Source organism: Phocoena phocoena, chromosome 11 (assembly GCF_963924675.1).
Source record: "Phocoena phocoena chromosome 11, mPhoPho1.1, whole genome shotgun sequence".
Lineage (NCBI taxonomy): Eukaryota > Metazoa > Chordata > Mammalia > Artiodactyla > Phocoenidae > Phocoena > Phocoena phocoena.
This window is the reverse complement of record NC_089229.1, coordinates 47,477,068-47,493,133: the sequence shown is the minus strand read 5'-3', so window position 1 is coordinate 47,493,133 and position 16,066 is coordinate 47,477,068. Positions and strand designations below refer to the sequence as shown.

General features: G+C 40.6%; 1 pseudogene; it reads left to right on the top strand.

The window, feature by feature from the left end:
* Window positions 1-465: 465 nt before the first annotated feature.
* Window positions 466-930, top strand: LOC136130934 (large ribosomal subunit protein uL23 pseudogene; annotated as a pseudogene).
* Window positions 931-16,066: the final 15,136 nt, after the last annotated feature.

Genomic DNA, 16,066 nt, shown 5'->3' with positions numbered 1-16,066 from the left:
TTTCTGGATTTGTCTGATTGTTTGGTGTCATTAGAGGTTCATCTACTCCTGTATTTTCTGTAAAATGGAGATGAGATATAAAGGCTGATTTCAAGTTAAATATTTTTGTTGGGAATATTCATAGTTAGTGCTGTGTGCTTTATATTGCATCACATTTTATGCACATCACTTCTAACTGTCTCACGTTTAGTGATGCTAACGTTAATTACTGAGTTAAGGAGGCAACAGCCAGATCTTCCCACTGTTAAGTTACGATACACTTTTTTTCCAATCAGTAAATAACCAATGCCTGGAGTGATACTTTGGCCCCATGTAATGCCAAGAAGTTTTTAAGACTCTCATATTGCTGCCTTTTACCCTATTCCCTAATTCTTCTTCCCCCCGCCACCGAACGAAACTCTTCTGTAGAAGGTCACTAGTGACTTCCTTACCACGAAAACCAAGAGCCTTTGGCTTTTCAGGAAGATGGTGCTGAAAGCAAAGACGGAAGTCCCTGCTCTTTACCCTCCTAAAGCCAAAGGCTTTGAAGGCGAGGAAGGCAGTGATGAAAGACATCCACAGTCACAATAAAAGAGAAGAAAGGAATGTCATCCAACTTCCAACAGCCTAAGACACTGCAACTCAAAAAGCAGCCAAATACCCTCAGATGAGCACACCCAGGAGAAACAAGCTTGACCATTACGCCATCATCAAGGTCACCCTGACCACTGAGTCAGCCATAAAGAAGACAGAAGATAACACACACTTGTGTTCATTGTGGATGTCAAGGTCAACAAGCACCAGATCAAACAGGCTGTGAAGAAGCTCTGTGACACTGCTGTGGCCAAGGTCAACACTCTCATCAGGCCTAAAGGAAAGAAGAAGGCATATGTTTCACTGGCTCCTGACTATGGTGACTTGAATATTGCCAACAAAATTGGGATCATCTAAACTGAGTCCAGATGGCTAATTCTAAATATATCTTTTCACCCATATTTAAAAAATAAAGAATAGGGCTTCCCTGGTGGCGCAGTGGTTGAGAGTCCACCTGCCGATGCAGGGGACACGGGTTCGTGCCCCGGTCCGGGAAGATCCCACATGCCGCGGAGTGGTTGGGCCCATGAGCCATGGCCACTGAGCCTGCGCGTCCAGAGCTTGTGCTCTGCAACGGGAGAGGCCACAACAGTGAGAGGCCCGCGTACCGCAAAAAATAATAATGATAAAAATAAAGAATAAAAAACAAAACCAAGAGACTTTGTTCATCTTCCTTGAGCTTTCTGAAATATTTTATATTATTACACCTTTTTTAAGAATGTCTTTTCCCCTTTCTTCCATAAAGTTTCCTATTTCAAGTACCTCTCCCTCTAACTGCTTATTTACATCTTTATTGAATGCTTTCACTGGACTGTAAAGAGGGTCATAGGTCTGCTCTTTGTCTTCAACTTGGTCTCTACACTGTCCACTTTAGTAATCTTACCCATATTCACAGCTCAAGCAGATTGCTAAAAAAATGTGTACCTCTAGCTTGACATCCTATAGCTTTTTGACATTTCCACCTGGAGTCCCATCAGGTATAACTTAAACTCAACCAGCATAAAAGAGAAGTCATCTTTCTCTGTACTTCCATCCTCCCAATATAGGAGTTTTGATTATTTCAATGTTTGTGTTTACATTGTTATGTTCATGTAAATATTGTTCACTGCTGAGACACAGTATATTTTAATCACACTTACTTTTATATAATAATAACTATAAGAAAAATTACCTTTTTTTTTTAAAATTTATTTATTTATTTTTGGCTGCGTTGGGTCTTCGTTGCTGCACGCGGGCTTTCTCTAGTTGCTGCGAGCGGGGGCTACTCTTCGCTGAGGTGCTCAGGCTTCTCACTACAGTGGCTTCTCTTGTTGCGGAGCAGGGGCTCTAGGTGCATGGGCTTCGGTAGTTGTGGCACGTGGGCTCAGTTGTTGCGGTTCGCGAGCTCTAGATCACTGGTTCAGTAGTTGTGGCACACAGGCTTAGTTGCTCTGCAGCATGTGGGATCTTCCCGGACCAGGGGTCGAACCCATGTCCCCTTCATTGGCAGGAGGATTCTTAACCAATGGACCACCAGGGAATTCCCATGAAGTAGTTAACATAATCTCTTTTTCTTAATGAACATATTTGCTTTCAGACAGGCTTTTCCAAGCTAATCTGCATTATTACTGCCAGTTTATTTCTCCATAACATTTTTGACCAAATTATTCCCATGTCAAAACCTGTTAATTGAAGTTAAAACTCCTTAGCATCCCTTTCAAATTCTTCGATATACAGTTTCAACCTTCCTTTTTACCCTTCTCTCCCTATTCTTCCCTACATTTGTGCTGTCTTTCAATCCACCCCTGTTGGATGCCCTTTTCTGAACCTCCCTTATGTTCTCTACCATCATGAGTTATTATTATTCATGAGCATTTCCCCATGTGTGCCCACAGGAACCTTAGCCATTTTCTAAAATATATCTGAAATTCGACTCTCTCCTCGAAATCTCCCTGTCTACCTCAGTCAGAAGCAATCTCTTTCTGGCCTAAGTTCCCAGGATACTTAGTATACTACCTTATGATAACACTTTTTTAACGAGCAAATGAATGTGGCACTTCAGCATCAGTATTACCTTTAAAACTAGATTCTAGGGGGAATTCCCTGGCGGTCCAGTGGTTAGGACTCTGCGCTCTCACTTCGGAGGGCCTGGGATCTATACCTGCTCAGGAAACTAGGATCCCACAAGCTGCTCTGTCGCCGCCCCCCACAAAATAAAACCTAGATTCTAAACTCCCAGAGGACAGAGTTCACATCTTATACTTCCTTCTAGTCTCTATAGCACCCAATGTACTATCTGATAAATGAAGGAGTGACCGTTGGAGTGGGTGAATAGAGGAGGTAAAGAGTGGACAGGGAAATATATTGTAGAATGACAAAGTGGATAAATGAAAAGTAACTCCAGGAACTTATTCTGGATTGTCTGGAAATGGGCTGACTGGACCACACACCCATCTGTCTCACCAGGAAGAGGAGCTGCACTCAAACCCAACTTCCCATGTGTGCCTGTCAGTTTCCTGTTTGCTCTCAGAACCATCTCCCATCCTTTCCCTGCTCCGTGCTGTATCACAGGGAACTACGTTGTCCAGGAGGTCACACTTTGGCTTTTTGGTTGTTTCAGGTAGTTTTCATATTGTTGTTTGGCTGTAGTTCACTCACTTTCATTGTTGTACAATATTCCACTGTGTGCACGTACCAAATTTATGTATTTATTCAACTATTAATGGACATTTAAATTTCTCATTTGGGGCTATTATTAATAATGCTAACATGAACATTCTGTTACATGTCTCTTGTAAAAATATATGTTAGCACTTATTTCTTGGGTTTATATCCAGGACTGGAATTGCTGGGTGAAGGGCATGTGTATATCTAGTATTTACTAGATATTTCAAATATCCAAAGTTGTTCCCCAGCAGTGCATGAGAGTTCCTGATGCTCTAGTCCTTACCAAGGCTTGGTATTGTTAGATTTTAAAACTTTTTGCAAATCTGATGGTTATGAAAGGAGAGCTCATTCTGCTTAATTCACTGATTACTAGGAAGGTTGAATTCCTTTTCTTAGGTTTATTGATTATGTATTTCTTCTTTGAAGTCATTATTCATATCCTTGGCTAGTTTTTCAGTTGGTTTTATGTTTCCTTTGATGTGTAGTAGTACTTTACATATTCTGGATATTACACTTCGTTAGTTATACTGATTCTCTCAACACATATTTATTGGGCATTTACTATGCTCAAAGGATACAGCAGTGAACAATACAGACCAAAAAACCACTCTTAGTTCATGAAGCTTACATTCTAGTATAGGGAGAGAAACAATAAACACAATAAATAAGTAAAGCGAAGGTATATTAAATTTTACCAACTCTATGATAAATGCTATAGAGAGAAATAAAGCAGGGAAGGGGATTAGGGAATTCTGGGGAGGGGTTGCAGTTTGAAATAAAGTGGTCAAGGGAATTCCCTGGCAGTCCAGAGGATGGGACTCTGTGCTTCCACTGCAGGGGAACTAATATCCCGCAAGCGGCGTGGTGCAGCAAATAAATAAGTTAATTAATTAATTTAATTTAATTAAATAGTGGTCAAGGAAGGCGACTTTTGAGTATAACCCTGAAGGAGGTCAGGAAACAGGCCATAGAGGAGTTTGGGGGAAGAGCATCTTAGATAGAATAGTAAACGCAAAGGCCCTGCAGGTAGAACATAAATGGTGTGTTCAAGGAACAGCAAGGAGGCCAGTGTGGCCAAAGCTGAATAGGTAAAATGAGTCATAAGACATGAGATTTGATTTTTTGTTTTGGGTTTTTGTTTTTGTTTTTTTTTTTTTTTTGGTAAGAACACATTAAAAAAATTTTTTTTATTGGAGTATAGTTGATTTACAATGTTGTGTTAGCTTCAGGTGTACAGCAAAGTGAATCAGTTATACATCTACATATATCCACTCTTTTTTTTTTTTTAGATTCTTTTCCCATATAGACCATTACAGAGTATTGAGTAGAGTTCCCTGTGCTATATAGCAGGTTCTTATTAGTTATCTATTTTATGTAGAGTACTGTTTATATGTCAATCCCAATCTCCCAATTTATCCCTCCCTGCCCCCCTTATCCCCTGGTAACCATAAGTTTGTTTTCTACATCTGTGACTCTACTTCTGTTTTGTAAATAAGTTCATTTGTACCCTTTTTTTAGATTCCGCATATAAGCAATATCATATGATATTTGTCTTTCTGTGTCTGACTTACTTCACTCAGTATGACAATTTCTAGACCCGTCCATGTTGCTGCAAATGGCATTATTTTGTTCTTTCTTATGGCTGAGTAATATTCCATTGTATATATATATACCACATCTTCTTTATCCATTCCTCTGTTGATGGACATTTAGGTTGCTTCCATGCCCTGGCTATTGTAAATAGTGCTGCAATGAACATAGGAGTGCATGTATCTTTTTGAATTATGGTTTTCTCCAGGAATATGCCCAGGAGTGAGATTGCTGGGTCATATGGTAGTTCTATTTTTAGTTTTTTAAGGAACCTCCATACTGTTCTCCAAGACATGAGATTTGAACAGCAAGGTGGAGAATGTACGTGTGCAGAATGTAAAGGATGTTTGTAGACCATTATAAGGACTTGACTTTTACTCTTGGTGAGGTGGGAAGCCTTTTGAGAAAAGGAAAGATTTGAGCAAAGGAGTGACACAATCTGACTTACTGCTTTAAAAGGCCCATTCTGGGGACAAGGGGAGGAGTAAACTGAGTGGCTTTCAGAATGATCCAGGTGGGGCTTCCCTGGTGGCGCAGTGGTTAAGAATCCGCCTGCCAATGCAGGAGACATGGATTCGAGCCCTGGTCCAGGAAGATCTCACATGCCGCGGAGCAACTAAGCCCCTGCTCCACAACTACTGAGCCTGTGCTCTAGACCCCCGAGCCACTACTGAAGCCCGCATACTACAACTACTGAAGCCGCGCGCCTAGAGCCCCTGCTCCGCAACAAGAGAAGCCACCGCAATGAGAAGCCTACCACTGCAGCGAAGAGTAGCCCCCGCTCACTGCAACTAGAGAAAGCCCACGCACAGCAACGAAGAGCCAACGCAGCCAAAAATTAAAATTAAAATTAAAAAAAAAAAGAAGAATTCAGGTGAAAGATAATGGTGGCTTGTGCTAAGGTGATACTGAGGTGGTAAAAAGTGATTAAGAGAAAACTAAAAGATAATCCATGAGTAACTATGACCATGTTGAGGTTGGGTAGCATTTGTTAGGTAGTTATTGGTTAATTTTTGTTTTCTTACGCTAGAAGAAATTTCTCTACTAATGTTTAGGATCTGGGACTCTGGATGGAGAAAACAAAAATGACCAAGACATTGGTGGTGATTGGTATGACTATAACAGTAAATACACAAAAATGGTAATGGCTTGGGCTAAGGTGGTCCCAGTGAAGTTTGCAGAATCTGGATTTATTTTGAGAGTGTAACTAACAAGATTTGTTGATAAATTGCGCATGGAATGTAAGCAAAAGTGAGAAATCAGGAGTTACTTTAGGGTTTTTTTGGTTCTAAAAGGTTAGAGTTTCCATAAGTTGATAGTGAAAAAGCTTCAAGAAGGCCAGATTTGGTAGAGAAGATCAGGAGCTCATTTATGGACTATTGAGTTTGAGCTGCCTTTTCGATATTCAGGAGGAGATGCCCAACTGGCAACTGGATATATGAGCTTGGCATTCAGGAGAATTTAAAGGGAGTTTTATTAGTCACCATTTCTGATACAGTAAACAACTCTGAAATCTCAGTGGATTACAGCAACAAACATTTATTTCTTGCTCTTGTCACATGTGGGTGACAGGTTGATTACAGTTCTGCTCTAGGCTGTGGGCCAGCTATGTGTCTCATTAGAGTGTATTCTAATTTGGGGCCTAAACTGAATAAACAGCCACTGTCCAGCACATGCCATACTCACGGCAAAGGGCAGAATCAACAGGGGCTAAACTAAGCAATGCAATTCAATTTAAAGCTTCTCTTTGCATGTGGCTATATCACTTGCTTCCATTCCATTCCATTAGCTAAAGAAAGTCACATAGCCCAGCCCTGCATTGGGACAAGGATGTATATTGTACACAGAAAAGGCAATTCAAATGCTATGTATGTACAATTCTCATAGAAGGGAGGGAGCAAATAGTTGTAAACCATAATTCAGTCTCCCACGATGTGAGTACATTGAAGAGAAGAAATCCAAAGACAGGTATTCCAATGTTCAGAGGTCAGAAAGACAAGGAAAAACCCGCAAAGGAGACTGAGAAGGAGCAAATAGTAAGGTAGGGGGAAAACCAGATTGGAAGTCAAGTAAAGAAAATGTCTCAAGAAGGTAGGAGAGATTAACTATGTCACATGTTGCTAATAGGTCAAGCAAGGTGAGGACAGATATTGACCATTAGATTTAGTCATGTGGAAATCTTTGGTCATCTTGACAAGAGAATTAATGACATGGTGGGACCAAAACCTGATCAATGCAGATTCAAGAAAGAGTAGGAGGAGAGAAGTTAGAGATAGTGGATATAGGCAGACTACTCTTTCAAGGACTTTTGCTAAAAGGGGAAGGAAGGAAACGGATGAGTAATTGGAGGGAAAAGTGAGGTCAACAGTAGTCTTTTTTTTTAAGATGGGAGAAATAAAACCGTGGTTTCATGATGATAAGAAAGATCCAGTAAAGAGGGGGAAAACTGATGATGCCAGAGAGAAAGTAGAGAATTATTGTACTGAACAGGCTAGAGGGGATGGGCTCTAGTGCTCCATGGAGGACTGGTCTTCATCAGGAGCATAGACAGTCTATTCAGAGTAACAGGTGAGAAGGCAGACCATATTGTCACAAGTGCAGGTAGGTGAGTAGATATGATTATGGAAGCATAGGAAAATTCTCTTTCAATTGTTTCTATTTTTCAGCTAAGTAAGATGCAAGTCATCAACTGAGAGTGAAGATAGGGAGAAGTTGTGAGAGGTTTGAAACTTAGAGAAAAGTATGAGTAGTCTAGAGGAATGGGAGATTGAAAGCACTAGGGAACAATATTGATTGGTAGTAGAATTAAGGGCCTATGTGAAGTTAGTGATGATTGTGTGGGTTTCTTTCTCCCACCACAGTCAGCTGCAGAGGTGTGGGTGCAGAGTGAAATGGAAAATTAGGTATGTCCAGGTAACAAACAGGCAGAAATTTAGATTTAATCAGAATCTGTCAAGTTAAAAAAAAAAAAGCAAGAGAGACACGTGTATGCAAGGGAAGTTTCATCACAGTGGTTGATCATGTAAGTCAGATAATAATGGAAGTAGAACATGGCACAGATCAGGGATAATAAGATGATGGAAGAATCATGGATTATAGGTCTAGGTATATTTGACAAATTTTTGGAGACAGGAATAAGCTTAAAAAGTAGAAAGTCTTGGTCAGAGTGTGATGCTTAATACTGACACTATGGAGGAGTTGCATTTACGGGTAAATGCCAAGATCTAGAGCAGCACTATTTAATAGGACTTCTTCTGATGATGGGGATGTTCTATATCCACTGTCTAATATGCCACTGGTGGCTACCAGTCACTGGAAATGGGCTGACTAAGGAAATATAATTTAAATTTTATTTAGGTCTAATAAATTTAAAATTAAGAGCAACATGAAGCTAGAAGCTACCATATTAGACAGTGCAATTCTAGAGATTATGACCATGTTAGTGAGTAGCTAAAATGGAAGACAATGTTATTGGAGAAGAGGAGGCCAAAAACTTAGCAACTAAGTTATTGGAAAGACCACATCAGTAAGTGGATATCGAAATCTGTAAGAATTATGACAAGAATAGTACTGAAGTGACAGTGAACCACCAGCTGAAATCTTCAAGGAAAGATAAGTGTCTCAGGATGGGAGGACAGGTATAACAAAGAGTAAAGTGAGTGCTATAGTCAGATACCATGTTAATCAAAACTGAGGGTTGGGCTTCCCTGGTGACACAATGGTTAAGAATCCGCCTGCCAATGCAGAGGACACGGATTTGAACACTGGTGTGGGAAGGTCCCACATGCCGTGGAGCAACTAAGCCCGTGTGCCACAACTACTGAGCTACTGAGCCTGTGCTCTACAGCCCACAAGCCACAACTACTGAGCCCTTGTGCCACAACTACTGAAGCCCATGGCAAAGAGTAACCCCTGCTCACCGCAACCAGAGGAAAGCCTGCACACAGCAACGAAGACCCAACACAGCCAAAAGTAAAATAAATAAAATAAATTAACTAAAAAAAAAAAACTGAGGGTTTTAGGGAGGAAAGAAGCAGAAAAGTTTAGAACCAGCAATGCAAGGCAGACACCTACCCCTTGTCTAGGTTCAATGGCATAATATATGCTTTGAAAATATCTTCGTCCATCGCAGAAGAGAAGTTTGTGGATTGTCTTATCACATTTATTTATTTAAATTAATCAATTTATTTATATTTTATTTTTGGCCGTGTTGGGTCTTCATTGCTGCGCGCAAGCTTTCTCTACTTGCGGCAAGCGGGGGTTATCACTTATTTATGATGGCTTTTGTTGAATAAAAGTTTTCCTTCTTTTTTTTTTTTTTTTTGCGGTACGCGGGCCTCTCACTGCTGTGGCCTCTCCCGTAGCGGAGCACAGGCTCCAGATGCGCAGGCTCAGCGGCCATGGCTCACGGGCCCAGCCACTCCGCGGCATGTGGGATCTTCCCTGACCGGGGCACGAACCCACGAGAGAGTTTGGCAGGCAGACTCTCAACCACTGCGCCACCAGGGAAGCCCAAAAGTTTTCCTTCTTAAATTTGAAAAATTACTCATCATTTTTATTATTCTCATTTTTATATCTTAATTAAGAAATCCTTCTGGGAATTCCCTGGCAGTCTAGTGGTTAGGACTCTGTGCTCTCACTGCTGAGGGCCTGGGTTCAATCCCTGGTGGGGGAACTAAGATCCCACAAGCCGTGCAGTGTGGCCTAAATAAATAAATAAAAGAAATCCTTCTCTACTCCAAGGTCATAAACATCTTATGTTTTCTTTTAAAAGTTACAGGTTTGTATTTAAACATTAAATTTTTAATTCCTCTTAAGTTTATTTTTATGTATGGTATGTGATAGAAAACAAATTTTATTTTTTTCATATAATCTATTGATATTTTCTGAAGCACAGCTGTTGAAGTCTACTGTTTCTTACAGTATTACTGCCATCATATTACTTTCTCTAATAGCTTTTGAAATTAGCTCTTTATCCCAGATGATGTTCATTTTATTATAAAGTACATAGTTGGAGATTTATACTGATACATCCTGCATAGTACTCAGTGTGTATGTGTGTGTCAATTCTACAATTACTTGGTTATTATTTCTTCAAATATTGTTTCTTCTCCGTTCCCTCCATTCTTCTGGAATTTTTATTGAATGAATTTTTTTTCAATCTGGTTTCCATATTTCCTAATTAACTGCTCTTTCAAAAAATATTTTTATCTCTTTGGTTCCCTGTGCTATTTCTAGATGAATCTCTCAGCACTGTCTTCCAATGCAGTAAAGTCAGTCTTCAACTGTGTCTAGTCTAGAGTTTATCCTGTCTATTAAATTTTTAATGGTCATAAAAATTTATAAATTCTAGTAGTCTCTTGTTGCCTCTTTTTTATATCCAGATGTTTTAAATTTTATTTATACTTATTTTCATAAATCCTTATTAATATTAATAGAAGTTATTCCTTTATATCTTTTAGTATCCTAAATATATTGGTTTAAAAATAATTTTCAGACTGATCTATACAATTGGAGTGAGTTCATGCAACAATTGTTTACTTTATGTACTTTTTTCCCCAGTGTTAGTTTTGTTTTCACGTGTTTTGGAATTTAGATTTTCAGACTCATTTTAAGTAAGAGGGATTTTTTTTTGTTTGTCTTGTTGTTGTTTATTTGTTTGCTTATTTTCTTCTTCTGCTTCTGTGCTCACACCTCCTTATCTAGCAGTTTTGTGGCTGCCTCCAGTCAGACTCTGTTCCCTCCATCCAAAATCACGTCCTGTATTAGCCCTTCAAAGTTGCTGTAATAACTATGGGACATCAGGGATGTTGCAGATGCAATCACTGAGACAGTGGTCAACTTTGTTCAGTTCGTAGTTGCTGTGTCTTGTCTTTCTACCTCCTCAGGTTCACAGCTCTATATAATGCCATAACCTCAGGAAGAGGGTTGGCATCAGCTTTGTTTTTTAGCTTCTTCTCATAAGTGGGTGAACTGTAGATTTGGAAGAGATGGGGTGCATCAAAGCGTCATCTTGACCAGAAGTCTTCTGATAGTTTTTTTTTTTTTTTTTTTTTTTTCTGTACGCGGGCCTCTCACTGTTGTGGCCTCTCCCGTTGTGGAGCACAGGCTCCGGACGCACAGGCTCAGCGGCCATGGCTCAAGGGCCCAGCCGCTCCGTGGCATGTGGGATCCTCCCGGACCGGGGCACGAACCCCTGTCCCCTGCATTGGCAGGCGGACTCTCAACCACTGCGCCACCAGGGAAGCCCCTATAATTTTATTTTTTTAACATTTAAATCTTTAATTGATCTGGGGTTTATTTTGACATAGTTTTTGAAGTAAGGATCTCCTTTCCTCCAAATAACCATTTATCCCTACATCATTTATCAAATTATGTATTGAATTGCTAATTTCTGCCACTGCTACCTTTTAAATAGCCTTCAAATCTGTCTTACTCTTTATCTTCCCATTGGTACTGCCCTAGTTTAGGTCACAATCATCTTTCCAACTTTCACCTAGATTGCTTCCATAGCCTTCTGACTCTTTCTTGGTCTTCAATCCCTTATACATACTGCAGTCAAAATGACCTTTGTGTAACACAAAACTGCTCATGTTACTTCCTGCAGAAAACCTTCCAGTGACCATGCCATTCCTTTAAGATGAAGTACAAACCATTATATCAGCTTATTTCTATAGCTTCATCTCTCACCATCCATCCTCCTCACCTGCATCTCTACTCTCCACCCTAAGGCCCCTGAATGTACCATGCTCTGCTTCATTTCCAGGCACATGTTGTTCTTTGCCTCTGCTCTACCCCACTACATCTTTGATGACTAACCTCGTCTATCTTTCAGGTTTCACTATGGTGTCACGTCTTTCCATAAGCCTTTTGTGATCTTCCTTGAGCCCAGATTAGGGGCTTCTCCTATATGATATTTTCCCAATTATACTTTCCTCATTATAGTACTAATCATGCAGAATGCAATTTCTTATTTACCTTCCTATTTATTACTCTTCTAGATTATAAGCCAGTTGAGGGAATTTCGTGCTCTTCTGAATCCCTAGCACCTAACATATGGTAAATTTCTACAGATATTTTTCTAATTCATCAACTACATGGTAGATAGCAGGCACTGTGCTAGGCTATGGAAATACAAGAGAACACAAGAAAGACAAGATTACTCCCCTCACGTAACTTACACTCTAGTGAGAGAGATAGACAGTGAACCAAACAAATAAACAAAATAATTGCTGCTTGTGTTAGGAAGACAGTAAACAGTTGCTTTAGTAAGGAAGAATAGAGGGCCTTACTTGAATAGGTTGGCCAAGGAATTCTGCTTTGAGGAATTGACATTTAAGCTAAGAACTAAAGAATGAGAAGGAGCCAATCATGTGAAAGCCAGAAGAAGGACATTATAAGCAGAAAGAAGAGCAGATGCAAAAATCCCGAAACAGAAAAAATCTTGGTGTATTCTAGGAACTTTGGCTGCAGAGGACACTTTGATTGCAGAGTTGTAACTGGTGGGATAAGGTACATGGTATAAATTTGGAGGGCTCAGGCAGGTGGCCAGTCATGCAGGGTCTTTTTGGCCATAGCCAGGGACTTGGATTTGTTCCAACAGGCTGGAAAATCACAGAAGAGTTTTAAAGAGGAGAATTGGCATGCTCCAATTACATTTTCAGAGTTCACTCTGGCTGTGTTGATAATGGAATGCAAGGAGGTTACCATGGAAGTGCAGGGACCTGTTAGAAAGCTACTGCAGTAATCCAGGAGAGGGAGAGTGGTGGCTTACACTAGCATGGTCACAAGTGGAGATGGGTAAAAGTGAATGACTTCGGGCTTCCCTGGTGGCGCAGTGGTTGAGAGTCCGCCTGCCGATGCAGGGGACACAGGATCGTGCCCCGGTCCGGGAAGATCCCACATGCTGTGGAGCGGCTGGGCCCGTGAGCCATGGCCGCTGAGCCTGCACGTCCGGAGCCTGTGCTCCACAATGGGAGAGGCCACAACAGTGAGAGGCCCGCGTACCGCAAAAAAAAAAAAAAAGTGAATGACTTCAAGATGTGTTTTGGGGGTAGAACAATTTAGACTTGCTGATGGATTGACCATGAAGGATAAGGGAAAGGGAGGAGACTAGAACAATTCCCAGTTTTCTGACTCCAGACTCCAGTGGCTGAGTGAATAAAGTCACTATTTATAGAAATAGGGACAATGGGGAGGAATGGCTCAGGGAGGACACAAGGAAATCAAAAATTCTATTTTGACTATGTTAAGTTTGAAATGTTTGTGAGGTAACAAAGTAGAGATGTCAAATTAGTAGTTTGAATATATTAATCTGGGGCTTAGATGAAAGGTCTAGCTTTGACATACTAATGTAGGCTTCCTCAGCATGAAGCCTTAGGAAATGGATGAGCTCCCCAAAGGACAAAGTTTAGGTGGCGAAAAAGGTGGTATTTAGAAACCAAGAGCTAGAATTCCCTGGAGGTCCAGTGGTTAGGACTCGGTGCTCTCACTGCTGGGGCCGGGTTCGGTCTCTGGTCGGGACACTAAATTCCTGCAAGCCTCGTGGCCAAAAGGAAGAAACCAAGCACTAGATCAGTTTCTTGGGGTGTCCCTTCTAGGCGGTCTTACTAGACTGAGCCAGGAATATACATATATTCACACATACATTTACATCTGTGTTTGTTTCTGTATCTACCTATATTGAAAATGGTGAGTTCACACTGAGTTCATGTTCCATTTCAGTCCATTACCACAGAGCTCATTCTAGCTTTCCTCCTTCCATATTTATACCTCTCTTCTCTCACAGTGAAAAGCTTGACTGTCATTATCCTCAGTATTCTGCTAGTTTGCTTGATCACCCTGTGTGTGGCCAATCTCCTGACACCTTTAGGCTGCCACCTTGACAGAATGCTCTCTTTGTGCAGGCCTGGCCTTTGGGCAGTTCTTCTGGTCAGGAAGGAAGGAAAGTTCATTTCCTTTATTGAGGTTCTGCACATGTTTTATTATATATATTCTTTGGTATTTTATTTGTTTGGTTGCTATTTTTAAAACGCACTTTTAAAAAAATTACATTTTCTGTTTATTGCTCATATTTGAAAAGGCTACAATATATAGTTTCATTTTTTATATTTTCCAATCTGAGATTAGAAAGTTTTTATTTCATAGCTTTTATTGGTTACTAGTAACACTGAACAGTTTTCAAATGTTTATTAGCCATATTAATTTATGTTTCTGTGAATTGTATGCATCATCTGTTTCTTCTCTGAGAATCTTTGTGGTTTTTTAAAAATCAACTTTCTTGAGTTCTTTATAAATTCAGGAGAATAATTTCCTGTTTGTTTCAAATATTTTCCAACTTAATTGGTTGGAATCTTTTAATTTTTTTTTTTTTTTAATTTACAGAATTGAAATTTTTATATGGCCTAATTTTTTTTTTCTTTTGGTCTGCTTTGGGTCTTCATTGCTGCGCACGGGCTTTCTCTAGTTGTGGCGAGTGGGGGCTACTCTTTATTGCGCTGAGCAGGCTCCTCACTGCAGTGGCTTCTCTTGTTGTGGGGCACGGGCTCTAGGCACACAGGCTTCAGTAGTCGTGGCGCATGGGCTCAGTAGTTGTGGCTTGTGGGCTCTAGAGTGCAGGCTCAGTAGTTGTGGCACATGGGCTTAGTTGCTCAGAGGCATGTGGGATCTTCCCAGACCAGGGCTTGAACCCCTGTCCCCTGCATCGGCAGGCAGACTCTTAACCACTGTGCCACCAGGGAAGCCCTGGCCTAATACTTTGAATTTTTCCTAGTTATCTTTTTTTTTTTTTTTTTTTTTTTGCGGTATGCGGCCTCTCACTGCTGTGGCCTCTCCCGTCATGGAGCACAGGCTCCGGACACACAGGTCCAGCAGCCACGGCTCACGGGCCCAACCGCTCCGCGACATGTGGGATCCTCCCGGACTGGGGCACGAACCCGCGTCCCCCGGATCGGCAGGCAGACTCTCAACCACTGTGCCACCAGGGAAGCCCCCTAGTTATCTTTAAGATTCGAATTTCCTCCTCTCTCCAGAGGTCAGATATTCACCTATACTTTATTTTTGTTAAAGATTTTAAGAAACTTACATTTTAAGAAATGTTAAATATTTTTGTTAAACATTTTTATTTTTGTTAAATATCTTTAGAAATTTTGTTAAACATTTCTCTACCCATCTGGAACTTACTTTGTTATATTTTTAGCTAGTCTGTAGAAAATTCTAATATTAACAGTATTAATCCTTTACCCATCAGAGTTGTCACCAATAACTTCCCTGGGTTTTTATTTGCCATTTAAATCTTATTTTGATTTTTGACATGTAGAATTGTTCATTTTTTTGTAGTTAGATTTACTAATCTTTACTCTAGTGACTTCTTCTCTTTCTTCTAAGCTTAGAAAGAGACCTCCCCTATGCAGAGATTTAATAAATGTACACTTATACTTTCTTTTTTCTCTTCCTTGTCTTCCTTCTCCCTCTCTCTCTCCTCCTCTTTTTCTTCTTCTTTTTTAGGGTTTGCCTCAAGTCCAGCTTTAAGTGAAATGAGTCACTAAGAAAGCCCCAATCACTTTGGTCTCTTGGGGGTCTTATAGACCAAAAAAACCACAACAAAACCTATGGGATTGGGATGGATTTCTCTGCCACACAACTCCCTCCCTTCCCCTCTTACATAAAAAACAGCTCAGTGTCAAGCTCCCCAATAAGTGTATGTACATCTGACAATCCATAAGCTGCTGAAGTGAAAGGTGGCCTTTAAATATTCTGTATATAAATTTAGCCATTTATACAGAGAGAATGAAAAAAAAATGGCCCGATTCTGCTCAGCTGCTGCTTGTTTCTCCTTACACCATGGGGTTCTGTTCTATGTCATTTCCTTTGAAGTCAGAGGGAGCTCTGTGCAGGATGGCAACTCGAACACCGGCCTCTATACATGAAGGTGAGAACTGCCATTACGATAAACTACTCGGCGATGTGGTGGAGGGAACATTGGTCTAACACACTTGGTGGCTGCCCTGCAGATCCCACTGTCTGTAAGAGCTTTGTTCAACTGGAGCAAACAAGAACGTTTTGAATCTTGACATACAAGGGCTCATTCAGCAGAGCATCCCCCGTTATGAGAGGAAGTGCTGGGCAGACATTGCAGTTTTTAGCCAGCACACTGAGGGCATTTCTCTCACATTCTCTCCATCTGTAAAGAGACTGTTTTCAAGACCTCGAAATGGTTTTCTATAGATTGGAGAGATGTATAAGCATTCTTACTTGT